At 35.5% G+C, this 27,884-nt stretch overlaps 1 long non-coding RNA gene across 1 annotated transcript in view; it reads right to left on the bottom strand.

The window, feature by feature from the left end:
• LOC119257901 (uncharacterized) overlaps positions 1-27,884 on the bottom strand; it is a 286,366-nt gene that overhangs the window by 106,618 nt on the left and 151,864 nt on the right. The window contains exon 5 of the long non-coding RNA XR_008554000.1: positions 20,140-20,234. This is a non-coding gene — a long non-coding RNA (uncharacterized LOC119257901). The remainder of the gene's footprint in view (positions 1-20,139; positions 20,235-27,884) is intronic.

Genomic DNA, 27,884 nt, shown 5'->3' with positions numbered 1-27,884 from the left:
AGGATATATGCTACTTGATAAATCCCTCAAACTTTAAAAACACAAATGTTATAACTACCTTCCTTCTTTATTAGCATTGTCTTTCTCCTGCCTATCCTAAACTAAACATTAATTACATTTTTAGTAGCATGTATCTTTCATTTAATGGCTTTCCCCCCCAGAAAGAATAATAGTTTATATCACATAGGGTTGTATAAAGAATATGGAATGACAAAGCATAAAATTGTGTTGTGGTTGCTCATTGGCTAGCTAAACAACTTGCAACACAACCATCATTGCAATGTGAACAAAATCCATGAATTGGCAGAACACTAAGTTCATTTATGCTTTGGACTTCTTAAGTCCTATTGGAAACTGTTAAAGTTTTATCCTCATTTATTAAAAATTTACCATGTGTGCACATGTGTGTGTAGCATAGTTGACAAATGTTATTTTGTAAATACCCAAATAGTACATATTTTAGGTATAGTTATATATCCATAAATATATATATATATATACACTACAACACATACAATGTTTATGTATACAAATCTGATATGCATTTATTGATTTATCAGTCAATTTCCATTCATTACCAAATGCTATTTTCTCATACTGCATCACAGTTTTTTATTTTTTTAGTTCAGGGATTTTATTATAATTTAAATACCAGTGGGAAACAGAGTTGACATAAAAATCAACATCTATAAATCTGAACAACTCCTTTCTGAAGATATTTTCCACTCTAGAAGAAGCTTACATAATTTTACTTTTCAAAGTAACCACAACTCTGACTCAGTTAAAACAAGCTCATCATTAAAATATTCATCAGCGTGAGGTGCTTATTTCCTATAACACCCTGGCACTCAGGCCAACCACAGATTTGGCATGTTTCTATTTCCATTTGAACAAGCTAAAAAAGGGAGTCCTGCTACAGGATCTAAATAAAGTTAGGCAATTAAATTCTATGGAAAGTTAAATTATCTGGCCGCAACCAAATATCAGTATAATATAGCATAGTATAGCAGAGAAATTGTTCGTAAAACATAGCAAATGCTTTCTAGCCCAAGGCTTCCCACAATCCCCCTCAAAACAAACAAACAAACAAAAAGGCAGAGACCAACCAAAATCGTCTGTGGATATAAAGACCTTCCGTTAATTTCCCCTCCATTTCTCTCCTCTCCTGTCTCCTGCCTCCTTTTCCTTTCTTTCTGTTTTTCTTCTCTTTTCAGTTAGGTGTTGTGAAACAGCTTGTTAAGAGACTACTGGGTGTCTCCAAGGGACAGAACTATGTGTACTTGCTTGGATACACCTGAGAATAATCGAATTTAAAACTTAGAGATGGCCAGATTCAATCCCACAGTGTATCAGGCTTGAGTAGTAAGAAGTCTTACAATTATTCCAGAGGTTTCTAATGTTCATCCAAGGTTGAGAAACATTGACTTGGACAAAGAAAAATAATAATTGTGATCAATGGCATGTAAAGCCTGGCACTGGTCACAAAGCAAGCAAATGACTCATATTTCTTTTATTCTTGCTTTAAAGTATTTTAAATTAAACTTTGTATTTTGAGCTAATTACAGATTCACATGCAGCTATAAGAAATAATAGAGGGATCCCTATATAATTTTCCCAGTTTTATCCACTGTTATCATCTTGCAGAACTATGATAACACAACCAGAATATTGATATGTATTCAAGATACACAATATTACCATCCCAAGAAGACTCATGTTAAAATTTTATAGCTACACACAATTCCCATCCAATCAAAAACCCCTTCTTAATCTCTAGAAACCACTAATTTTTCTCTATTATCATAGTTGCATTATGTTGCATAAATGAAAGAATAACAAGAATATTGTATAAATGGAAGCATATACTATGCAAACATTTGGTATTGGCTTTCCCTATTCAGCATATTCTGGGTATTCATACAGGTTATTGCATGTATCAATAGCTAATTCTTTTTTATTATTGAGCAATATTCCATAGAATGAATGAATGGCAGTTGTTTTACCACCCATTGAAGGACATTGTTTTCCTCTGGGATTTTTCCTCTGGTTGTTTTCCTCTGGGATTTTTCTTTCTCAGCTGATTGGTAAGTATTTTCTCCCTGTCACTGGTTTCTGTTTTTATTCTTAGGATATTCAAAGAGCAGTTTTTATGAAGTCCATTATATCAATTTTCCCTTTCATGGATTATTCACCTAGTGAATAATCTTTACATAGCCCTGGATCTAGAAGTCTTCACTTAGTTTTTTTTTAACCTTTGATAGTTTTACATTTTACAATTAAGACTGTGACCCATTTTGAGCTACCTTTTGCATAAGGTGTGATATCTAGGTTGAGTTACTTTTTTGGTTTTTCCCTTCTGAACATCTGGTTACTCAAAGACTATTTGTTGAAATGACAATTTTCTTCATGGATTGATTTTGTAATTTTGTCAAAATCTGTTGAACATATTTATTCCATCTGGGTTCTTTGCTCTGCGCAATTGATCTATGCATCTATCACAAAGAACACCACACAATTGTGTGTATTGTTGCTATATAAGTTACATAAAATTCAATTTCCTTACTAGCTATAAGGCTATTCATCTATTTTGTATTGGGTGAGTGGTGGTAGTTTGGATTTTGCAAGGAATCAGTCCATTTTGTAAGCCATCAGATTTTTATGTTTAAAGTTGTTTATAACATTTCTTTACTATGTTTTAATGACTGTAGAGTTTTTGTTCTGGTATTCTGTGACTGGTCATTTGTTTTCTCTACTTTTTTTTTTCCTTTGTCAGCCTTCCTAGAGGTTTGTCAGTTTTATTGATCTTTCAAAGGACCAGTTCTTTGTCTCACTGATTTTGTTTGTTGTGATTTTCTGTTTTCAATTTGATTTCTGGCTAAGAATTTCAGTCACTGAATTTTTTAAAAGTTTTATTAGTTTTTATTATATATTTAATTTTATCACTTTTTATTGAATAATGTTGCTTTACAACACTGTATATGATTTAGGGGTATAGGTACCCACCTTTTCAGATGTATGTTACCAAACCTCACCCACCAAAAAAGCACCCATAATTTTCTACCATAGTCCACTGGGCCTTTCCTTCCTTTGATTCCACTTCCAGCCTCCTCCTCTGATAACCTCAATTTTGCAAGATTTATAGAGGGTTTTTTGGCTTAGTTTTGTTTCTTTGTTTTATTCTTTTTATTATTCCCCATGTGAGTGAAATCAGCCTGTATTTATCTTCCTCCTTCTGACTTACTTTGCTTAGCACAATCTTTGCCAGTTTCATTCATGTTGCTACATATAGCAAGAGGCCATATTTTTTATACCTGAGTAATATTCCATTGTGTGTATATACCACATCTTCTTAATTCACTTATCTGTTGTTGGCACTTACGTTTTTATAATGTGGCTATTATAAATAGTGCTAACAATAAATATAGGAGGGCATATATCACTTTGCATTAGTGAAATTCCTTGATGATATGGTACAATTATTTTTAATATTTTGAAAAACCTCCACTTTTTTCCAGAGACTGAACAAGCCTACTTTCCCATTAAGCAGTGTATGAAGTTTCCTTCTCTCCAATGCCCCAGTTCTTTCTGTTCTTTTTAATATGGAACATTCTTACAGTTGTGAGGTGGCATTTCATTATGGATTTAATAGCATTTTCCTGATAAGTGATGAGGATTTTTCATGTGCCTGTTGGTCATCTGTATGCCTTATTTGGAGAAGTGTCTATTTAACCATTCATTTAGCTAGGGTGAGCTGGTAAGAGAGATTCTCATAGTTTGTGCTCATCTAATGGTTTGATTGTTCCTTCAAGGCTGAGGATTATTTTTAAGTGAACATGGAATTCTGGTTTGATGGCTGTTTTCTTGTAATAGAAAAATATTGTGCCAATTTCTTCTGACTTTCATGAGATTTGATGAGAAGTTCACTGCCATTGGAATTACTTTTCCCTTGAAAGTAAGATGTCATTTTTCTGTGTGTTTTGTTTTTGCTTTGTGTTTCCTTTTCATGTATTTAATTCCCTTGTTCTTGGCTTAGATTTCTTTTAATTTATTCTGTTTTGAAATTACTAAGATTCTTGAATTTGTAGGTTTATGTTTGTCAAATTTAAAAGGATATTAGCCATCATTTCTTAAGTCCCTCTTCAGTACTCCTCTTTACCCCCTAACCCAACACACCTTCTTTCTCCTCTCCCCTGAGATTCTAATGACATATAGGTCTTTCATAATTATCCTGCACGTCCCTGAAACAGGCTTTGATTTTTTTTTTCCCTTTAGTCAACTCCTCTATTATTCAGATTGGTTAATCTCTATTGTTCTGTCTTCTAATTCACTGATTCTTTTTCTGTCCCTGCCATTCTGGTCTCCAGTCCATTCACTGAGCATTTTAATTTGACCATTTATACTTTCCACTGTAAATTTCTATTTTTTCTTCTGTATATAATCTATTTCTTTGCTAAGAGTTTGTATTTCCTTGTTGAAACTTTGAAGTTTTCATTCAAGCATGTACATAACTGCAAAGGGCACACACAGATTCACTTTAAGGAGAGATTATGTTTTGACATGTAGGCAGCACCCCAGAGAACAAACAGTTCTAATAATTTTAGGAGGACAAAAGACTCTAGGAGGATGTGCCAAGAAAAAAAATGAAATTAATAAATACGTGTAATGTATTGCCAGGAGTTTTGTAGTTTTACAGTTCTGTTTGGGACTTGAACATGAATTAGACCTAAGCACATAGAAAACGAAACTAATAAAAATAGATTATTTAAACCTACAGAGAAAACAAATTTATACACACAAAAAAAATGCATTATAATATACAGGACTTTTAAATGAATATTTATAGCCATAGTATTGTCAAGGAATATTGATGCTACCCAAATTACATTTAAAAGGTAGGGGAGGGCAGTGTGGATATAGGGATGGTAAGTGGGACAGTGAGAATTTTATGGATCCAAATCCTTGTTTTTCTTAGTACTCATTCAATGTATAATATCTAAAATTAAATTGGAGAAAGAGAATTATAAGCAGTTAAAATCAATTTTGAAGGCAAAAATTATTTTAGAAAATTGTTAAGAGAGTTGAATGTGTTTGACTCTTGGAAGTAGAGACTAGAGAGTGGGAAAGGAGACTGGAATATAGGATCATGGCTCTGTATTGCTGTTGTGTTCTCCTGCATAACTCTAATTAAAATAAAGTTCAAAATCTTTAAAACCATACTGATTTTAACTCAGGTTTTCAGTGTGCTCTACCAATACTGGAACTGGTCACAAATAAGCATTTAAATGATCATTGTATTTTTGAATGGCTCTGAATTATAAACCATTTGCAATAGTTATAAGTTGAACAATGATATTTATCTTAGAAATACCATTGTATGAACTATCAGAAAGTCTTTACAAACATTTCAAGGTTTTCAGCTAGATTTTCAAAGTTTCTTTGCTCCAGTTTCTCTGAGGTCAAAGCTTTAGAGCAAAAGGAAAGAAAATATATCTAATGCTACAAAAATACTTCTAATACATTATATCAATAAACAGCTGTCACAGAAAAAGTTTTTAAAGCTATCCTTGTCCTACCTATTGGGTCTCCTTTTCCTTGACTGAATGTCCTTATAAATGCTTCCCTGACTTCTCTCTGCCCTTCCTTTCTGTCAAAACCTGCCAAAGTAAAGGAGGTGACCTGAGTCAGTAAAAACTTAACATAAAATAAATTTAAGTCTTTGTTTCTATTATTGGGTTAAGATGTTATGCTAGGGCAATAAAGTCAAAATCACAATGACTTGAAATTGAGTTTCTTTCTCAGTCCCATAAAGTCTGCTGCAGGGTGTGGGCACCTCTCCAGGGTGTCCAGCCTTGATGGGGTGGTTCTGCATTCCAAGCCACTTCAAACTATTGGCACCTCCACATCAACGCATGCTTCTACAATTACTGCAATAGGGAAAGAGTCAAAAAAAAAATCATGCACCAGCTTGTAAATGTTTCTGCTTGGAAATGATAATTGCTCTCACATTTCTTGGTCCAAATCAAGTCCCAAGACACATCTCATTTCAAAATATGCCTGCAAGAAGAAATTATCTAAAAATCACAGTGAGCAATGATGATGTCCACTACATAACGTTGCTGCTCATAAAATCTTTTCAATATGGATATTCACATTTTTTTATGAAATGTAAGATTTTGTTCCCATTAAAAGAAATTCAGGAAGGTGAAGAGGGAAGAAAAAAACACTTTAGGGAAGAGATTCTATCTGATGTACTTTAAAAACAAACATCCATGGGTTGCTTTTCCTTTGAGGAAGATGGTCGCTACAGAATCTGTGGGATGGAAACTGTCTTAAAATGATCTAATGCTTTTAATTGCAATATGTGGGTTGTATATCCCTGGGAAGAGTGTCCCACATTCATATTTCACCAAAACATGGCATAGCTTAAAGCAATAATACATCTTGAGTTCATTTGTGCTAGTGTTTTATGAATTATAGACTTGTTTAAAGATGTTAAGTTCCTAAGTATTTCATGATTTTGTCTTAATTGGTGAGAACGTTCTTTGGAGTTACATCCCCTTAACTATTATTAAGAAAAAAATTTAGTGAAGCAAAAGATGGCTGTATGTCCTCAGTTTTTATGCTAATGATTACCTAGTAAGTTTTTTATGAGTCTCTGTGGCTTAGGGAAGCTTGAGTTTGCTGAACATATTATTTCCTACTGGTTATGATACAAACATTGATTAACACCTCTGAGTTTAATGTGTAGTAACCTCATAAGATACAGATTATGTATTTGTAGTAGACTTTTGTGAGATATTCTCCATATCTTCCTTTAGAAATGAAAGTCCATTCTCTGGGTCCTGGGAATGCTACCAGAGGACAGTCCTCAGTTATCCCTCCTGTTTGGGAATTGTCTCTATGAAGAAAACTGGCTTACTCAACATCATTCTTCCTCCCAACAGAATCATGACTGACCAACTCAGGTATATAATGGTAAATAAAGGTTTAACTCTCTCAAGAAAATAGAGCAACTCAGCCCTCTTTGGGACAGAATTAGAACTCAACTTCTCCTTCCCAAACTTGATTTCTTCTCCTCTCTGGATGTTGATCCCAAAATCATTTTCTATTAAATATTCTACATGTCAATTTTAGTAGCAGAGATTGCTCCCTGGTGAACCTAACAGTAACTTCCCATGTTGATGAAAGTGATTTTCTTCAGGAAAACAGATAACTCCAAAGATTTTGTGTTCTTTTTTCCTCATAGTTAACCATTATAGTTAACCATTTTCCTCATAGTTAACCATTTTATATATGGTTTGGCAATTTTACGGCAGAACTTTTCCTTTTACTGACTCTATATAATATCCATCAGATCTTCATAACTTCCATTTAACCAACTTTGCCATCCTTTTGATTTCTTCATTGATATGTTATATAAAATGTTAATACATTTTAATGTTTATAAAACAATTAGGATTTTAATTAGGGTTTTATAAGACAATTAATTGTTTTCACAATTAGGTATCTTAAAATTTACACACCCCTCCACAATTCCTGTAACTTTAATCCAATGTTTTTAAGTCATAAAGCCTCTGTTTGCTCATCGGCCTGACAGTTTATTTCCAAACATTTATGGTAATAAAGTTTATTGTAGAGTCCTTGTAAAATTCCCAGAACATAGTAAGAACTCAATGTAGTAGTTGTCACTCATGTTTTCCATAAGAGTTTTGGATGTGCTTATTTCAATCAGTGAATAATAAAACTCAAAGAATATGTGAGAAATATTTGTTGCTAAAGAAATGTCACAGTTATAATATCTGGGAAATAACAGTCATTCTAGAACAATATCTTACATGATATATGGTCCTCCCAAAGTCTGTCTGAATATTGCAGTGCAGGAAAGTTCATTATCACTCAAGATATATTTCTGAAAATTTCCAACAGGCCAAAGACTTCATTTTAGCAAGCCAAAAACTGACTCAATTTTTAACCTCAAAATACTAATTTTAGCTTTTCTCCATTACATACAGAAAAAGGAAGAAAAACAAGTTATTATTAATTGATCATATAACATTCATGATTTTGTTCATGAACTATACAATTTTGAATTCATACAACCCTCTGATTTAGATACTATTATTAGTACTAATTTACAGGTGATAAAACTGAACTTAAAGTGGTTAGGCAACTGTCTAAAGATCACACAGTTCAAAGCCAGGACTTGAACCCAAATGTACCCAATCTCACAGGCTCTGCTCTTCTGTTTATCCCCCTTCTTATTATTACCCTTCCGGTAATTCCTTTCTGCTTCCACTTTCTATTCAGTTCAAATCCCTACACCTACATGGTTACCTACATGGTAACCAAGATCTCTTTGCCTCCATGTGTATTCTGAGGCTCTGAAGATCATAAACCCACAAGCTTAGTTAATCTCTCTTCAACATTGTAGTCCTTCAATCTTTGAAGATTATTATAAATTCCCTGAAGGTGTTTTTTTTCTTTTTCTATGCTGATATTCTTCAATTATGTCATCTAACTTTCTATTATAAGATTGCCAAAATACACAGCCTACTGTTTGCCTTTAACTTGGCATACTGGTAGATGGCCCTCTTAAAATGTGGAGCTCAAGACTCAGCCCAAGGTGCAGCACAAATAGTCTGATAAATATGGCATAATGTATTTGTCTGTACTCTCATTCTGAATATAAGTCTTTGACAGGTAGCAAGAAATCTGCTAGCATTTTGATGGAGATGCCACTCTTATTATTTCATAGTGACCTTTGGTGAAATGGCTAAGACATCTTATTGCAAGCATGTTCTAGAGAAGAGTCTGCTCTTCACTAGATGATCTACGAAAATAAGTGCATGAATTGTATCATATCCAATTAATATGTTCTTGGTGATTTGGTCCATTATTTCATCTTATTAAGAGCTCTCTCAGCCATAATTCTGTTTTCAAATGTGTCATTTAAACTCAAGAAGCAATTCTGGGTAGCTAACAATCTTTATAAAAACATAGGAGAGCCAGGACTCTTACAGTCTTTTTGGATACCATCATTAGCCGTCCTTTGTATAATAAAACATCCTTTAGGTATACAGATTTTATTAAGTTTTCAATCTACACAGCTTTGCCATTATCCAAAATATATCATTTTACTTCATATAGTGTTAGTACAATAATTAGCATATAAGTATAGCTGAAATAAATTAATGAAGTGCCCAAAGCATATCGAAAAATTGTAAAATGTCTTTCTTAAAATAACATACTGTTTCTAAAGCATTTCTGTCACCTATCCAGTTCAAAACTTGTGCCAGCAAAGGAAACATAGTTAGTCTGACATGATTTGATCACCGAAAGCTTATACTTACTCCAGGGAGCTTTGTTTTCTTTCTAAGAGCTCACAAACTGACAACTTTATTGTTTCAAAAACTGGGTCTTCTGTCACTGTTTTCCATGATTTTCAAAATGATTTTGTGATCTTCAGTCACTCCTTCCAACTTACCAGGAACAAACTGACCTGTGTCTGAGCACTGAAGATGTCCAGTGAAGATATTTGCTTAATGTCTAGCTCCTTATATATCTTGAGCCTCAATCTATTGTTAGCCATATTTGACTGACAGTTTTTAATTATTCTAATTAATAGAAAAGTAGAAAAGTGCTGCATCTTGGGCTCAGTCTTGAGCTCCACATTTTAAGAGGGCCATCTACCAGTATGCCAAGTTAAAGGCATACAGTAGGCTGTGTATTTTGGCAATCTTATAACAGAGCTTTACTTTCCTGCAGGAATTAGTTAGCATTTTTTCCATGTGATCTTGTGGTTTGTGCAAGGTATGCAGTGCAATTGAGGAGTGTAGGGTAGAGAATGGGTGGAGTAGATAACCTATGAGGTTGGCATTTTGGTTTTTTTTGTTCTCTTTTGTTTTGCTTTTTTAAAGATTTATTTATTTATGCATACAAGAACTGGGGTATAGGCCAAAGGTGTGGGGGGTGAGAGGATTTACCAGAGACAGAGTGGGTAACAGAGGAGGCAGAACTACTTAAATACACTGCTGAGGGGAGCAGTGGGCAAGTCAGGAGAGGTCTGCTGTGCCATGTGGGTAGCTCCCTGGCCGGGGATCGAATTCATGCTGTAGAGGCTGCAGATAGCTTCATAGATTGCATCCTAACCCTCTGCGCCACCAGGGAGGCTGAGGTTGGCATTTTGGATGGGACAAAGGATGAAGATTCATTGATTCTAAAGGCTCAGTTACTATCATTTGGGAGGGAGCAGAAAAAGAACAATTGGTCACCTGAGCTGCATGGGCCATCCCAGTTGACCTCCACTCATCACACACACAAGAAGTCAGCACATACAAACACTTTGCATGTTCTCAGAATGTTACTGTGCAGGGATAAAATTCTCAAGAATACCTAACTGTAATGGTACAGATTATGATGTCCTGAGAACACCAAAGAAGTCATTGTTTCAAGAGAAGTAAATTGATAGTCTCTTCACACCCAATCTGTATTTATCCAAGTTTCAAAAACACCTCTCTCTGTGATAACTCTATTTGCAAACAGAAAATGAACTTATTAATTTTTATTATCCCCCTTCTTATGCTAGTTAAACCTTGAAACTAATAACTAACTTTCATAACATACCAACAGCATGCCAAATGTCATAGATACATAATATGTATATATGTTAGTTCTACATTTGTTTAATCTTTATAACAATATAAATAGATACATCTCTATATATTTCCCTTTCAAAGGCGAAGAAATTAGAATACTTGGTACAGATGAATTGGTCAAGTCCAGTAAGCCAATAAATGATAGAGTTGAGATTCAAACCTACTCTACTGGATTCCATTATGTTCTTTTCATGACTGAAATTCATAGACGAAGCAATATCAAGAAAAACAAGTGGAAAACAGGCAAAAATATGTCACTGATATGTAACAGAAATATTTCTTTATCCAAAAACAACAGTTCTGGCTAATTTACAAAGTAAAGATTGTCAGACTTTGAGAAATTCATAATTATTACATATATAATACGTTATGATTTTTAAGTAAGTTTAATTATGGTTCTGGCTTTTAACGCTTATGGAGAAATATATTTTAATTCATTGTGGAATTTAGTAAATACTTAAGTAGTAGTTTAATGTTATCTGTGGAGAACTGAGTAGAAACAAAAACACAAAACAACAATAAAAAAATTTGTCACTTCTATAGTTTCTTGGCAAAAACCTTTGGTTTCTAACTATGTTTTACAATATATTTTTTGCTTTCTTCAACCATACTTTAATTTCATTGAGAGTCACATTTCAAATTTCTTTCTTGGATGTCACGCATCTGGTATGATGTCACATAAATCACCCTACCAGGGATTAATGTGATGTGTTTGATCCCTGTTGGGGACATAGTGCCAGGCATGCTGGAAAAGTTTCATGACTTGATGATTTTCTTGGCATTATATTTCTGATTGTGACAAGTTACTGGTTAGTCATATTTTACGGTTCATTCTCTGCTCTGTGATAACAAAATTGGGTGCTGTATATATTTCTCTTTTGTCATCCAAAAGGCATGACAGGAAGACTTAGAGGGCATTAGAGGAAGACTTGAAAGTTTCTCCTGTAATGAGTTCCAGAAAGTTGCACCTTTCTCAGATATTTGGCTGCAACACATTCTTCTCATTTTCAACTCAAGCAGCAGTGACTCAGACAGGAGCCCAGACAGCACAGATGGCATTTCATCTAGGTCACTGATGCTCACCTTATGTTTATATATTCCAGAACCCTGCAAGGCCAGTCACCTAGCAAACCAGTTGCCTGATTTCTAGCCCACGTAAATGACCAACCCAGAGATTTCTGGTCAAAGCCACATACAGAATTATAGGAGGTTTGTGCTGAGTATGGCCTAGTTCTAGTTCCATCAACATCTTATGGCCAGCAGGTACCCCAGCACCTAACATTTCTGAGTTTTGACATTTCCCTGTAGAACAGCATTCCTGAGACCCACAGAGTCAGTGTTCTGTGTTGAAGAGAGTTCAGTTTTCAAGAGATAACTATTAATCTTTGCCTTAAGGACTAAACTTATCTATTACTGGGAAAACAAAATATCAATCACATAAGATTTTCTTTCTCTAGTTCCAAAGCTAATTCCATCTGGGAATGCTGATCTGTTAAAAGCATATGGGGCCTCTTCTTCTGGGACTCTATGGAACAGCCATGGCCACATTTCTGTTTGTGAGGCTTGGTCTGAGCAAGATCAGCCTTGTAACCCAAGCAGCACAAGGTCAGAGGCATTCAGGACCTTGGTCAACCATATCTTTTCATGCACACAAAATTCCAAGGAGGAATATTCCTTCAGTTTTTGACATGATATCTTGTTATTGACAACTTCAGAGACACTGCTTGATAGAAACTCTTTATGTGAGAGGAAAACTAGGGAATCTAAAGAAGACTGTGTCTTCCAGAACCCATTTCAATCTAGAATGACAAACACTATAAGGACCAAAGTCTAAAGAACTTATTCTTAGAATGTAGATCTGGGGCCTCCCCGGTGGCGCAGTGGTTGAGCGCTGGGTTGCGAAGCTGCCGGCGACCTCTGCGGCGCCGGTTCGATCCCCGGCTGCTCCCCGGCCACCAGAGGAGGGTCCCACATGGCGCGCAGACCTCTCCTGCCACCCGCTGCTCCCCTCAGCAGTGTACTTCGGTCCTTCTGCCTGCTCTGCTCCCCGCTCTGGCTCTGGTGAATTCTCTCACCCTCCTGCGCTTCTGACTGTACCCAGTGCATGTATAAACAAAACAAACAAACAAACAAAACAAACAAATAAATAAATAAATAAACATGCCTCTATTAAAAAAAAAAAAAAAGAATGTAGATCTGATCAAAGGAAAAACAGACTATTAGGGCAACTTAATACGAGAGTTATAAGCTGTGAGACATCTTTGTAATTCCATCACTGTTATGAAACAGAGTTTTTGGCTGCTTTGAGTAATTAGGAGGGTATTTCTCTTGAAAGTTCCCATGTGTCTATAGTAAAAACATCTGTCCAACATCTGCCAAGAGGAAGAATGCACACATTGAGGAAAATTGCTTTTGTTCATGAACAACAAACCTTCAGTGATGGTCACAACAACAACAAAAATTAAGCTTTTATCTTGTTGAGATTATGTTTTTTTTTTAATTTCTGGCATTACAAAAGGAGTATTTAAAATGTAAATAGATTCGCAGTGATCCCATTAACCCAGGCCAGCTGTGCAGAGAGAACTAGCCATCATTTATACTTATTTGACTCCTACTTCCCTTCCTCATTTTCCTCCACAGGTGCCCTCCCAGCAAAAAAACATACCCTACTATCTGTTCAGAGGCATTAAGGTATGAACAAATGAAACCAATTCACAATTTACAGATCCCTGGGGAAAACTACTTCCATCATTTCACAGAAAAGCGGTCAAACTTTTGATCTATTAAAAGGAAAACTAATACTATAAATCCTATGGCCCTGCAAATCTATTTCTCAATCTCTGGCTGTGTCACTAAGTAATTCATCAGAGAAAGAGAACCACTAGAAGGATACATAGACTTATAGAATGAAATGAGAGAGAGAGAAAAAAAAATTGAGGGTTGACCTTACGCAATTGCTGGTGGCACGGTGATTTGTATGGCTTTCCATCCGTCTGGTGTTGGAGTCTGAAATCTACAGGTGAGTCAGTCAGGAAGGGAGGATAGGGGTACAATGGAAGAAGGAGAAAGGAAGAACAAATTGGAACCTGAGAACCTGATGAGGAGCAATGGGGAAGGTTGGGAATCTGCACTAGTCTCATTCCACCACCAGATCTCTCCTGGGAAAAGTCAGCACTTGTCACCATGGAGTTAAACATATATTTTGCCCAGAAGAAGGCTAAGCTGAAGAAAGAGATGCGATCATGGCCCAGCTTCTACCCTGCCCCCACCCCCTGCAATTGCTAGAACCAGGAGATAAGCTACAGGAACCACACCTTCCAAGTGTAAGAAGACTATGATCCTGCTAACTTACACTTTCCAAATCTTCCAAATCCCATTTTTAAAAATGACTCTTAGAAACCACCTGTGAAGAAATTATGCAGGGAAAGGAACTCTGAGAAGCATACCTTCAGTTTAGCAAAGATGAAAACAAATCTGTCTGCACTCCCTAAAGAAACACACTGTCATATTCTCAAGAAAGCAGGTACAGAATGTGAATGCTACATTGTATTTATTAAAAATTAGAAATAATTAAAAGGTCCGGTAACACCTGGGTTATACCACATTATACTGTATTGCAACTTACAATTTAACCACAAACACAAACACTGGGGGGAAATTAAATTTAGCTAATAACAACCTACTTGAATTAATTTTTTTTCTTCCTTGTTACACAGTTGCCTGGATATTTTTTTCCAAATTTTTAAATGTGGTAATGCAGCTTATTATTTTGTTTTGTTTTATTAGACTTGTATCCCTATGCCATCATTTTCCTTTTATTTCATAAAAATTTGGATTTGTGAATATTAATTTCCTGAGATAAACTTACTAAAATTCACTGCAGAGACATAATGCACTGTAACAGTTCAGTACCAAAACTGGGTGAATCTATTTTTATGGTAACAGTGCAAGGCTAAAATATGTTACCTTGAAGCACTTAAATACAGATGTTTTAAATATGGATGATGGTATGAATAGTAAAAGCATTTTAAAAATCATTTATTTATGTTAGTATTTTTAATTTTCTACTATAAATTGCTTAAAATTCATTCATAGGCAATTACTTCCATTTCTTCCAAATTATGAAAGAATCAGCTTGTATTCTTTCTCTTTTCTTTGGTTTCCAGATATGAGGGGCTGGGAGACAAAATAAATCATTATATATTCTACACGCAATTCTCCTGCGACAGCCCTTCAAAAAAGAATTAGGAAGCCTGAATATTAATGCCAACAATCCATGACTAGGATAAGGTCAGTTTCAAGGATAAAGACATTTTTGAATTGCATAGTTTGTTATACTTGCATAAAAACAATTTCAACAATAAGGCTTTGTTATTGTATATCTAATTTATGAAGAAAGTCATTGCCCAAGAGTAATGTCACTTAAAAAAGAAAATATACAAATCCTCTCTCTCTCTCTCTCTCTCTCTCTCTCTCTCTCCTTCTCTCCCTCCTTTACACACACACACACACATACCACTGAATTGAATGTCAACAGCTTTCTACTTCAAATAACACACAAGTTTTTACAGTGAATACAGGCAAAGATAGCCTGCTGTTTATGTTCTGAAGTCTTCCCTTGTGGAAATGACATCTATTTTTGCATTTGTATTAATTTTCTCAGTTTACTCATTGATTTCTGTGCATTTATTAAGGAAACTCCTAAAATATGAATCTTTGTAAAAGCATACAGAACTATCACCATCTTTAGGAACATATGAATATTTACTGTTGTTAGATGTGATTATATTATTTATGTAACATTTTAATTATGTACCCCAAGAACATATTTTAGGGGTGCGCATTCCAGTGTATTTGATGTCTGGGAGGTCTGGGAGAGGTGGTTAAAATACTTCACCAAAGGCATCTCTTCATATTTCTCTTTCAGGCTAGACTTCAAACTTCTCTCCCTACTTCTGTTATTTCCCCTTCAAATATTTTCACCATAGTCACCAGCACAACCTATCTTAAACACACCTCACCATTCCTACAACTCTTCAATGACCCTCAAAATACAGTCAAAATCCAAGTTTTCAGGATAGATATGATGTTTTCCAAAATCTTATCCTGTGACTGGTTTTTTTTTTCCCCTGGCCCTTTTACAAAAGATTTTTTTAACTAATTTATTTAATTGAGGTAATATTTGGATACCCCTTCAGGTTTTGCCAACATAGAATATATACCCAAACTTTCTTTTTTTTTGTCTGCTTTTCTCTTTATTTTTTTAGTAGTGGTTTTTTTTTTTTAAATAATAAATTTTATTTTTATATTCCCCCATACAATTGCAAACGCCCCATTCTGACCCCAATCCTTCCCCTCCCGCCCCCCCGCCCCCCAAAAGTGTCTCTGGTTCATAGTTTTTTGTTGATTTTGATTTTCACTTTCTTATATTCATTTTCCTGGTCCCTTATTTAAGTATTCTAGATTCCTGCTATGAGTGAGACCATCCGGTATTTTTCTTTTTCTTTCTGGCTTATTTCACTGAGCATGATCCCTTCCAGCGCCATCCATGTTGCTGCAAATTGCATGTGTTTATCTTTTTTGAATGCTGAGTAATATTCCATGGTATATATGTACCACATCTTCTTGATCCAGTCATCTATTTTTGGGCATTTGGGTTGTTTCTAAAGCTTAGCTATTGTAAACAGTGCTGCTATAAACATAGGGGTGCAGGTGTTCTTTGGAATTGATGTTTCTGTGTCCTTTGGGTAAATACCTAGGAGTGGAATTGCTGGATCATATGGAAGCTCTATGTTTAGTAGGTCCAGAAATCTCCACACAGCTCTCCATAGTGGTTGGACCAGTTTGCACTCCCACCAACAGTGCAGAAGAGTTCCTTTTTCTCCACACCCTCGCCAACATTTGTTGTTGCTAGTTTTTTTAATATGTGCCATTCTCACTGGTGTGAGATGGTATCTCATGGTAGTTTTGATTTGCATTTCCCTGATGACAAGTGATATTGAACATTTTTTCATATGTCTGTTGGCCATTTGCATTTCCTCTTCAGAGAAGTTTCTTTTTAGCTCTTCTGCCCATTTTTTGACTGGATTATTTTCTTTGTTGTTGTTGAGTCTCATCAGCTCTTTGCAGATTTTTGTGATCAGTCCTTTATCATTAGTGTTGGGTGCAAAAATGTTCTCCCAGTTGGTGGGGTTTCTCTTTGTTTTGTTATTGTCTCTTTTGCTGTGCAGAAGCTTTTTAATTTGATGTAGTCCCAGCTGTTTATCTTTGCCTTCACTATCACTGCTTTGGGTGATGTGTCTGTAAAGATGTCTTTGATGTGCAAATCCCGTAGTGTTTTGCCTATATTTCCTTCTATGTATTTTATGGTTTCAGGTCTTATGTCTAGTTCTTTAATCCATTTTGAGTTGATTTTTGTGTATGGTGTGAGGTAATGGTCAAGCTTCATTCTTTTGCATGTAGCGACCCAGTTTTCCCAGCACCATTTATTGAACAAACTTTCTTTGCTCCAATGCATAGTCTTTGCTCCTTTGTCAAAGATTAGTTGACCATAAATCTGTGGGTTTATTTCTGGATTTTCTATTCGATTCCATTGGTCTGTATGTCTGTTCTTGTGCCAATACCATGCAGTTTTGATGATTATGGCTTTGTAGTATAGTTTGAAGTCTGGGAGTGTGATGCCTCCATTTCCTTCTTTTTTTTTCAGTAGAGCTTTGGCTATTTGTATACCCAAACTTTTTAAAACAAGGGCCAACAGCAACAGAGACATTTATATTGTGACTCAATACACACATTAAATAACTAAAGCCATGCCTACTTTTACACCACTCACTATATGATGTTGATATCTATTCTACTTTACTTCATTTTAAATTCTCAGCCCATACTGATTTGAAAAGTGTGAGTCTACATCATGCAAAGCAAAGATAGTCAAGGAAAAGATATATACCTGGGATTACATCAAATGGAAAGCTTCTGTACAGCAAAAGAGACATTAACCAAAAGAGAGAGATACCCCAATGAGAGGGAAAAAATCTTTGTACTCCATTCAACTGATAAGGGACTGATCACAAAGATATATAAAGAACTCACACAACTCAACAAAAACAAAATAAACAATACAGTCAAGAAATGGACAGAAGAACTTAAAAGACATTTCTCCAAAAAGGAAAGGCAAATAGCCAACAGGGATATGAAAAAATGTTCAATATCCCTGATAATCAGGGAAATGCAAATTAAAACCACATTGAGATACCACCTTACACCAGTAAGAATGGCACACATCAAAAAAAAAAGCAACAACAAATGTTGGCGAGGATGTGGTGAAAAGGAACTCTCCTGCATTACTGGTGGGAGTGAAAACTGGTCCAACCACTATGGAAAGCTGTCTGGAGGTTCCTCAGTCTACTAAAAATGGAGCTACCATATGACCCAGCAATTCCACTCCTAGGGATCTACCCAAAGGACACAAAAACATTGATTCAAAAGAACACCTGTGCCCCTATGTTTATTGCAGCACTATTTACGATAGGCAAAACCTGGAAACAACACAAATGCCCAAAAATAGATGACTGGATCAAGATGATGTGGTATATATACACAATGGAATATTATGCAGCAATGAAAAGAGATAAAATGTGCCATTCACAGCAACATGGATGGAGCTAAAAGGAATTATGCTCAGTAAAATAAGCCAGGAGGAAAAAGGACAATACCAGAGTGTTTCACTTATAGCAGGAATATAGGGGAGCCAAATAAGACATCAGTGTAAAAAAATAATAACAGTACAAAACACAACAAAGCAAAAACAGACAATTACAAATCAGAGACATCCTGCAGGGGAGGAGGAGGGAGAGGGATCAGAGGGAGGGAGATGGTGCACGGCTGCACTGGTGAAGGAAACTCTATGAGGACTACACCTGAGGGGGGCGGGGAGAAAGCAAATATTGTTTAAAAATGAACAATGATGTAAAAAAATTAAAAATTTAATTATAAAAAAGAAAGAAAAGTGTGAGTCTAGTGTCAAGGTATCTCTAAGTCTCATTCCTCTACTTCCTATCCACACATGATACTCAAGAAACACCATATTGAGTGAATGAATGAATAAACGAACAAATGACTCTCCAGAGAAATATAATAAAGATGCTGAAATGTTACTATTGTAAAAAAAAAAAACTTAAGGATTTGGAAAGTGGAAAGAAATAAGTCTTTCCAGGTAGAATAAAAGTAAAACTCACAACCTGGCTGTGTCTCAGTTATCTTTAGCCATGTAACAAATCACCCCGAAACCTAATGGCTCCAACAATATGATGTATAATTTCTGATGAATCTGGGTTGGCTAGGTAGCTCCTCTGCTAGTTTGACTCGGCCTCTCTCACAGCACTGGTGGTTCCGCTGAAATAAAAGGGCCAAGACAACTTCTCTCAAATCGTTAACAGTTGGTGCTGACTCTTGGATGGGGTTACCTTGGTTTTTCTCCATCTAGCCCCTCACCCTCCAATAAGGCTGAGTGTCTTCCTACATCCAAGTTTCAGGGAAGCATCCAAGAGGGAAATATCAGAAGATACAAGACCTTTTGAGGGCTGGACTCTGAATTATACATGGTATCAAAGCAGATCACAAGACTAGTGCAGAGTCTGAGAGAGGACACTGCAGTTACACCAGGCTTCTTAGAAATCAACTTATCAGGGGCCCTAGTTCTATTGTCATCGCCTCCTATAAACAGGATCCTTCTCTTTTTCCCTTTATCCTTTCCACTGTGGAATTCTATAGTCTAAGAATCTAAGAATAAAGAGACACAAAGAAATAGAAACACAAGGAAGTTTTTAAAAAAAAAAAATACTACTGGGCCTCCCCTGGTGGAGCAGCGGTTGAGCGCTGGGCTATGAGGCTGCCCGCATCCTCTGTAGTGCCCGTTCATTCCCTGGCTGCCGGCGAGGGTCCCACACAAAAAAATACTACTTTTGAAATCTGGTTTAGCTAGAAAATTTCAGTATTGTATTTTGACACCGTTAAATTGGGAAGTGCATATTTGAACTCAGGTACCGTAACACTTGCAAACTGTTTTTGGTTTATACTGCCTGAGGCAGGACTTAGCCACTGGCACAAAAACTGCTTTGCAAGTATTCCACTCCTGATTTGTCTTTTCTTGTCAGATCTTCACTCAGACTGACCCACCTGATACTGCTATACGTTCACATGGTGATTGAGCTCAATTGTTGTTTTACAACCTGTCTTAGCTTGGACTCCAATAAATACCATCCCCTTAAGTACAGCCATGGAAATTTGTGCACAACCTGATGAAGACTGCCTCACAGCATCTGTTCATTTTCCCTACAGCTATGATAAAAAAGACTAGATTAAGCATTGATCTGTGAAAGCCAAGGACAGGAAATAAAGCAAAATATCTATGTTTACCAAGAGATAGAAGCAGAAATAATGCTCAGCCTTTTAAACTGACTAGAAGAAGGGATAAGACTCTTACCTGCGCATGAAATGGGTGAGAGGCTTCCAGGATCAGAAGGGCATGAGCGAAGTTGTAGTCTGGGGAGTTGAACTTGGGTTCCATGTAGCTAAGGGCTGGTTCCAAGAAAGGAAAGAGTGGAAAAGAAGGTTAAAAAGGTAAGTTGTGACCCAAAACACATCGCAACCTTGTAGGCTTTACAGAATGGAAAGGGAATGATTCCCACCGATCATGAAATAGATCATATCATTACAAACAGTAAAAAAAAAAAAGCAATGTGTAATTTGCCTGATAAAATTCTGACTGTTTTCCATTATGGTTTCTGTAATGAAGAAACTGACTCCATTTTGATGTTTGATTGCAGGCATCTCATTTTTCCTTTATTATCTGGATCATAAATGCATAATGAGTTAATTTATGTTAACTCAGTTCATGACACATTATCATCAATGATTCATGCAAAATTTCTCTCCTGCTTATGTGTGTGTGCATGGGTGTGTGTGAGTGCACGTATGTGTGTATGTGTGTTTTGCATTACTTTATTTTCCCACTCTGGAAACTTTTTTTTTTATTTAATGATGTTTATTTATCAACAACAAGTTATTGATTTACAACACTGAATTTTTTTGAGGGTACAATTCCACACCTTTGTTTTCACACTGTGTCCACCACCAAAACCTCAATAAGTCTCCACCATAGTCCATTGAACTCTCACTCCTTTTCTCCCCCACTCACAGACACCGATTACAGACATCTTTTAAGTCTCAACCTACCACTTTTGTTCTGCCTGCCTATCTGGGCAAATAAATAAGAAAACCCAAATACTTCTTTCTCACTTGTGGGAAGGTTCAAACCATGCAGAGGTCCTCATCCTGGCTCCACCTCCTAAATGCCAGAAAAACTCCAAAAACTCTCATTCCCCTGCACAGTCCAATCATTTTGGATCTGTGGGAGGTTAGTAATAAATCTCATGCACTTTGCATGGATAAGGACCCATCGTGTATCTAAGGAGTGGCTACAAAAACTATGTCCAGGTGCCTTTTAACAATGTAGTACTCTTTCAAAACAATTCAAGGTCTCTGTTTCTTTGTGCCCATTCAAATATGCAGCACTATTAGGTCCAATCATAGAAGATCATAGTCACTAAGATCATCGGAATTTTAAATTGTTTTCTCTATAGCTAAAGGATCGGTATTTCTTACAGTCAGGTGATATACTTGAAGATAACTCCAAATATATGGCAAATGCTAATAGAACAATGTATTAACAAATGTTGCTGCAATGCCAGCAGATTTTTAATAGAAAGTAAATCTGAAAAAAAATGCAATACATATATGCTTCACCTAATGCAGTGATAATTTGAAAAAAAATCCATGTATTCAATAACTGTTTATCAAGTATTTACCACGTACAGTTCATTTTGCTTGTCCCTTTAGGATATAGAAACAGGTTACTATTTTTTTCTTTTTCCTGCAGACCTAGCACAGGCATTTAGACAGGTGCACCTCAGGTGGTTAATTTGCCTAACCAAAGTTGAAATGAATCAGTGAATGATGAAAATGAATTAATTGTCACTTAGCCCATAATGAGTCACTTATGCTCAAGGCCTTCATGGGGCATTAGGCTCTATTCTGAAATGCATTTCATGTACTAGTTATTCCTTCCAGAAAACAAATGGCATTGAAATTTCTAAAAGCTGATAATTCTGAATGATGAATAGCATTTTTCAAATAAAAGCTTTTATAAGGTAACTAACATGATTCTCATAATTGAATATATTCGTCAGTCATACCCAGAGTATTTTATTATTGATGATATATTGAATATTACATTTTGAAAAGTTCCTGGTTCTATGAAAAGAACTGTATTATCACCTTTTAAAATGGGAAATATTTCTTGAATTCTTTCCTAATAATGCCATCTGGAAAAGTGTTATCATTTATAAGCATATTATAAAAAGGAGGTTCTCAATTACTAGAAGAAAAGAGACACAAACAAGCTGAACAAAGGAACAGGAAGAATGCAAGAATTAATAAAAAATTCTAATATATTCACATATACGCTCTTTGGGCAATTTGAGTAGATTTTCTCCTATGAATCCAGTTATTAAAACATAAGCAGGAATGTGAATTACTAAAAGATTATGCTAATTCCAAAATAAAATGTAAGTATAAAAGAGAAGCTTAAATTGCACCACCAGAATGTATGGTGAGAGAAGAGGACTTACTACATAATTTAAAACTGAATTGCTTAAATTAATCAAAAGCATTGGCAAAAATGAATATTGTCAAATTACTAATCATGTTCCATCAGAAGCAACAAAATTCATCAAAACTGACTCAAACCTCAAGGTACCTAGTTAGTACCAATGGGACTGACATGGAGGACTCGTGTAAGAAATGTTATTATCTTTTCTAATGGCAATTCTAATCCTAAACATGGAATAATTGTCACACATTTCATAATAAATCTCTTTCTGATGTGAACACTTTTCTTAAAATCCTTTTGCAAAAGTTTCCATGGCAAAAAAAAAAAAAAAAAAAATGCCTTTAGGGAAAGAGACATTGTTTGAAAAATTATGACTTACAGAAAAATGGGGTGACTTAAAGGAAGTAGAGTGTAAATAAATGTAAATTTCTCTCCCACGTGTAAATGTAATACAGACGAAGTTATATTTCTTCATATCATTTCATATTCCTAAAGCCAATAGTCCCTTTAGAGTAGACTAAGAACCATCTTTAATATGTATAAAGGGACTCAGTCAAATACAAAGAAGGAATTCTGGTCTTGTGCTTTGGCCTTTAGCCAATAGTCAATCCATACACTCAAATTCATAAAATATTCTTTTGACAAATATGCTAAGTGTATGCTATGTACCAGGTTCTGTCCCAGTCCTTCAGAACACAGCTGGAAAACAAAATGACAAAAATCTGCGCCACAGAATACCTTCTCACCTGGATTACTACAGTAACCATTCGTCCTCTTCTCTGCATGTATATTTCAATTTCCTCAAACTGTCAAGCCCCTCTTCTCACCTGAGCGAATTACCTCACCTCCAATCCCTCAAAATAATTGTAAGTTATGAAATATAAGTTCCCTTGGCTTCCTGTCACCAAATCTGCTTCTTCACCCTTCCTCTCCCCCTGCCTGCTAAGAATTCCATCACTTATAACTTCCCAGACTCTATGGCAATTTATTTTCCCTCCTTATCTTGTGCCCTAAAAAATAATCCTCTCTCTCCACTGATCCCTTTCTATGAGTTTTCAGGTTTGCTCTAACCTAAAACCCCTACTCAACACACCAAACTCACATGCACACACACCGATCACACATCACCTGGCGACCACCATATCTTCTCCTATTCAAAGTCAACCATCTTTCAGAAAGTACAAAACTCTCACGTTTTAGTTTTTTTTATTTCACCACTCAACTCATTCCAATACACTCATGGCCCTCTCCACATCATTAAAATTATTTTTGATAGTCATCAATGACTTTTATGCCATAATTCTAATTAACACTTTTCATTTGTCCCCTTACTCAGAAATATTGGATATGTCCTCTGCCTTGAACTGTTCTCTTCCTTTAGTGCAATGCTTACCTGCTTCCCTAGCTCTTTTTGTCTCATCTTCTCTCTAGCTCACCTCACCCCAGTCATGGAGGAGATCTCCTGTTAGTATCATTATTTTATTGCTGTCATCATAATTAGCTTCCTTTACAGGAAGACCTTCTTTGATTTCCCACACTATATCAAATCTTCCCAATATTCTCCCTTGTAATAGCCCAAACTCTTCCTTTGCTAGATTTAACTCAAGTATGATAAGCTGAATATTTCTATAATACCCTACAAAACACCAAGCTCCATGAGGGCAGGGCCCATATTGTCTTGTTCACTCTATAAGGAAATTCAGTGCAGGTCTGGTACATAGTAAGTCCCTAGCAAGTAATGCTATGAATGAATGGATGGATGATTCACACTCTACTAATTTATCTTTTGTCTTAAATATCTTGGAGCACACTTAGTTTATTTCTATAATTGACCTAACCCTCTTAGGTAGTGCCAGAGGAAGTAATTTGTTTCCTTGGATCCTGTAATGAATTAAAATATGTTGCCTAAAAAGATATGTTAATTTCATCTTTACAGATGAAATCAAGTTAGATGATATCATTAAATATACAATATGACATATCTCTATAACAGGGAAAACTGTGTGTGTGTGCATGTGCACACACACACAGACATATTGAGGAGAATATCATATGAAGACACAGGCCTAGTGGGAAAATAGGCAGAAATTGGAGTCATGCTACCACAAGTCAAAGAACTCTGGGATTACCAAAACTGGAAGGATATTCCCTTAGAGACTTCAGAGGAGGCATCATCCTGCGCACACCTATATTCTGGCCTCCAGAACTGTGAAGGGATACATTTCTGGTGTTTTAAGTCAATCAGTTTATAGAATTTTGTGACCATAGTCCCAGAATACTAATACAGATCTTAAAAAAAAGAGAAGCAGCAGCAGCAATTCAGAGGCAGATAAACTGAGAGTTTGGACTTATGGACAGATCGCAGAGTCATCTCTGTCCCTCACTAATCTGTTCTGCCTTTTTGTCCCATTATACATGAGATTCCCATTATTCATTTTACAGCAGGCACCCAGCCTTGCTGATACATGAACCAGGAACCCTCCAGGTTCTGCATCTGGCTCATCAAGCAAATAGGCCTTTCCAGACAAGCACAACCCTGGCAGCTTCATGCATGATCTCCAAACAATGGGTACAGATTAGACTAACTCTAAAAGGCTATTTTCAATAGGAGATTCTGGTCATCATTTGCTCCGTAGCTGAAAAATATATATATGTCCTTATAATGTATTAAACACAGCTGACTATGGAATGACTAATTCAATACTAAACAGCATTCTATCATTCTGCAAGTCAGCAAGCTGTGATAAGTCTAAAAATGCCTAAAAGTCAGTTCAGAGAATGGTTTGTTTTCACCTGAGCTTTTAAAGCATGCAGCAATAATATACATTTATTGAAATGGTGGGAAGTGTTTGTCTTGTCAGCTTTTGTATGCTCAGTGATTACAGAATTGCCAACATTATTATTATTTCCAGTTCACATGACTGCTTGACAACCTCTTATCCATTTGCATTTCCCAGTGATTTTCCAGTGGTATAATTGGGAAGCTTTATGATTAAACAGAAGTAGAAGGCTAGCGAAATCTACTGAAGTTATCTATATTATTTTGAATTATTTAGCCGCAGTCTTACTACCACTGATAGGCCTGAATTCAAATATAGTCAGTCATTTACTGAATATGAATAACATTACAGTATATGCATTATGTTAGGTTTGGCACAATAGGATAAAAAAGGAGATTTTGTTATTTCTACAAAAAAAAAAAGCATAAGGTTTATCCTAATGTTACCTCTTGAAACATTTTATATAAAATTTTCATGGTATTTTCATTATTAAAAGAATAAAACATTAGCTGTTTAGAATTTAAAATTCAGTGAATTCTTTCAGTTGAATGTTTTATGACAAAATATCTAATGATAATAATTCAATGAAGTTCAAAACGCAAAAGCGTTCTGACAAAAAGGCATTTCCTTCCTAAGAGAACTACTGTATTTGTCAAATTCATCAGTATTTTCTATATAGATCAAAATATATCGATATTTTTCTTAAAATAGGTTTCTGTAAAACAACAATAAGAACACTTATTCTCCATGAAAATACAATCCAACCATTCGAAAAATGAAATCATTTCCACCCAACTTACATAAAATTTGATCTTACTCAAAATTCTATTATCAAGTCCACAAAAATACTTGGATGTTGTGATTGGGTAACTACTCTTGTGAAAGCAGAAGTCATTCCAAGGGGTTTTATTAATTCATTTGTTTACCTACATCTGTAGGTAGAGAATAATATTCATCCAACTTCCCAATGCAAAATTACCAGTATTTTGGTTCCAAAACTGTGGATATTTGACATGTGAGAAGCCATTAATTTAATAAAACATATCCCAAAATTGACAAGCATTCATTTATAATACATAATAACTCTTCATGTGAATATTTTTTCAAGTGTAGACAGAACATGCTTTGATTAAATAAAAACAGTTTTCAAACATTTAAAGAGTTCATGGTAGTTTTTCAGTCTACTTTTGCAATCCTCAGATAAAAAAAAAATAATTACTATCATGGAGCTACACTAGAATATCTTGAAACAATATATACTCAATAATAGCTACCAATAATTAATGCCTATTATGGTTCGGGATTTTATTAAGTACTCAATCATTATCTCATTCAATTTTTACAACAGCCCTTTGTAAATTAAAAATAAAAAAAAATCAAAAAGTACTGGATGAAGTCAGAAAGGTTATTCTTCAAAACCATGCATCACCAAAAATAGGGCCAGAATTCTAAACTGGGACCATCACAACACCTCACCACACTGCAGAATTTCATGTATCATATAATACTAGAACTGCCATTTGGACCAAAGCCAATCACTAAGTATCCAGCAATCTTGCAAGCCAGTTGTTAAAATCCAGTAATTTGAACTTAGCTATGGTAGAAATATTTGTACCATAGGAATCAGCAAGCACTACAAATATGGGCTTCTCCCCTCTTATCCCAGAAAGCTGGTTTACCAGCACCACTGAAAACAGCAAAAGATTCCAAGCATTATTCCACTTTCACTTTGATTCAAATGGTTTAGAATAGTGTCTCTCTTCAAGACTATTCAAATGAGGTTTTAAAAGTTGTTGTAGGTATAACTGAAAAGTAATGAAAATTTGAAGTGGCACCAATTCCAATATCCTACTTCCTTCTTCTGCTAGCTTTGAAAACATGTATCTGCTTTCACATAATGTCCACCATCAATCCTCAAAGCCAACAGAGTAAAACCGGCACATTATCCCTTCCTAAGACTTCTAACCTTGGAGTAAAAGCAAACCATACAACTTTTAGTACTCTGCATTTTTACCCAGAATCTAAAAGATTTTTGGCCTCAGGTTTTTCAATTCCTCTGCCATATATTTGCTTTCCTGCTCAGTTCTTCAAGAGAGGCAGAAAAAGTTGAAAATAGCCTGCCAATTGGGGCCAATGTCATTGCAACATCAACATTTTAAAATCCTTCTCCAAGATCCTTCTTAAATCAACTCAAGCCTTTTTAAAAGATCATTTATTGTCAAAAGGACATTGTTACACTATGGCTTCATGCTACTATAAATTTCTGAAAACTGTTTTGTTTTTTAAATGAGACACCCCATGTGCTCACTCATCCAGATGAAGGGACATGCTCATCACAGCTCAGTGGGTTGGATGAGTTTAGAAAGATGCATCCTGTCTATCAATAACTCCCAAATACATGCTCTCTGGTGGTTTTTTTAAGCACAAGCTATTTTATATGATTAATGAGTAGCTTCAGCACAAATAAAAGCTGTAGAAAGCTACTTACCCCTAAGTAAGCAAGATTCTTCAGTAACTTTGTTGTCAAATTATAACTCACCTATAATACCCCAAAATACATATTCTAGAAGTTGAAGTGTTTATGTAATGAGAATACCAAAAGAAAAAACTACAGAAGTCCCTTTGAAAAGAATGAATATGGGATAAATACATTCTTCAAACATGCTGTAATAAATACTTTGATTTTTTAACCCACCACAAATTCATTTATAAAAAGTATAAGATTAGCAACTGATTCATTTAATCCAATTTTTAAAAGACTCCCAATTTCTGTCATGA

The sequence above is a fragment of the Talpa occidentalis genome, unplaced genomic scaffold, assembly GCF_014898055.3.
Source record: "Talpa occidentalis isolate TD23 unplaced genomic scaffold, MPIMG_talOcc4v2.1 talOcc4.4, whole genome shotgun sequence".
Classification (NCBI taxonomy): domain Eukaryota; kingdom Metazoa; phylum Chordata; class Mammalia; order Eulipotyphla; family Talpidae; genus Talpa; species Talpa occidentalis.
This window is presented reverse-complemented; position numbering and strand designations above follow the sequence as displayed.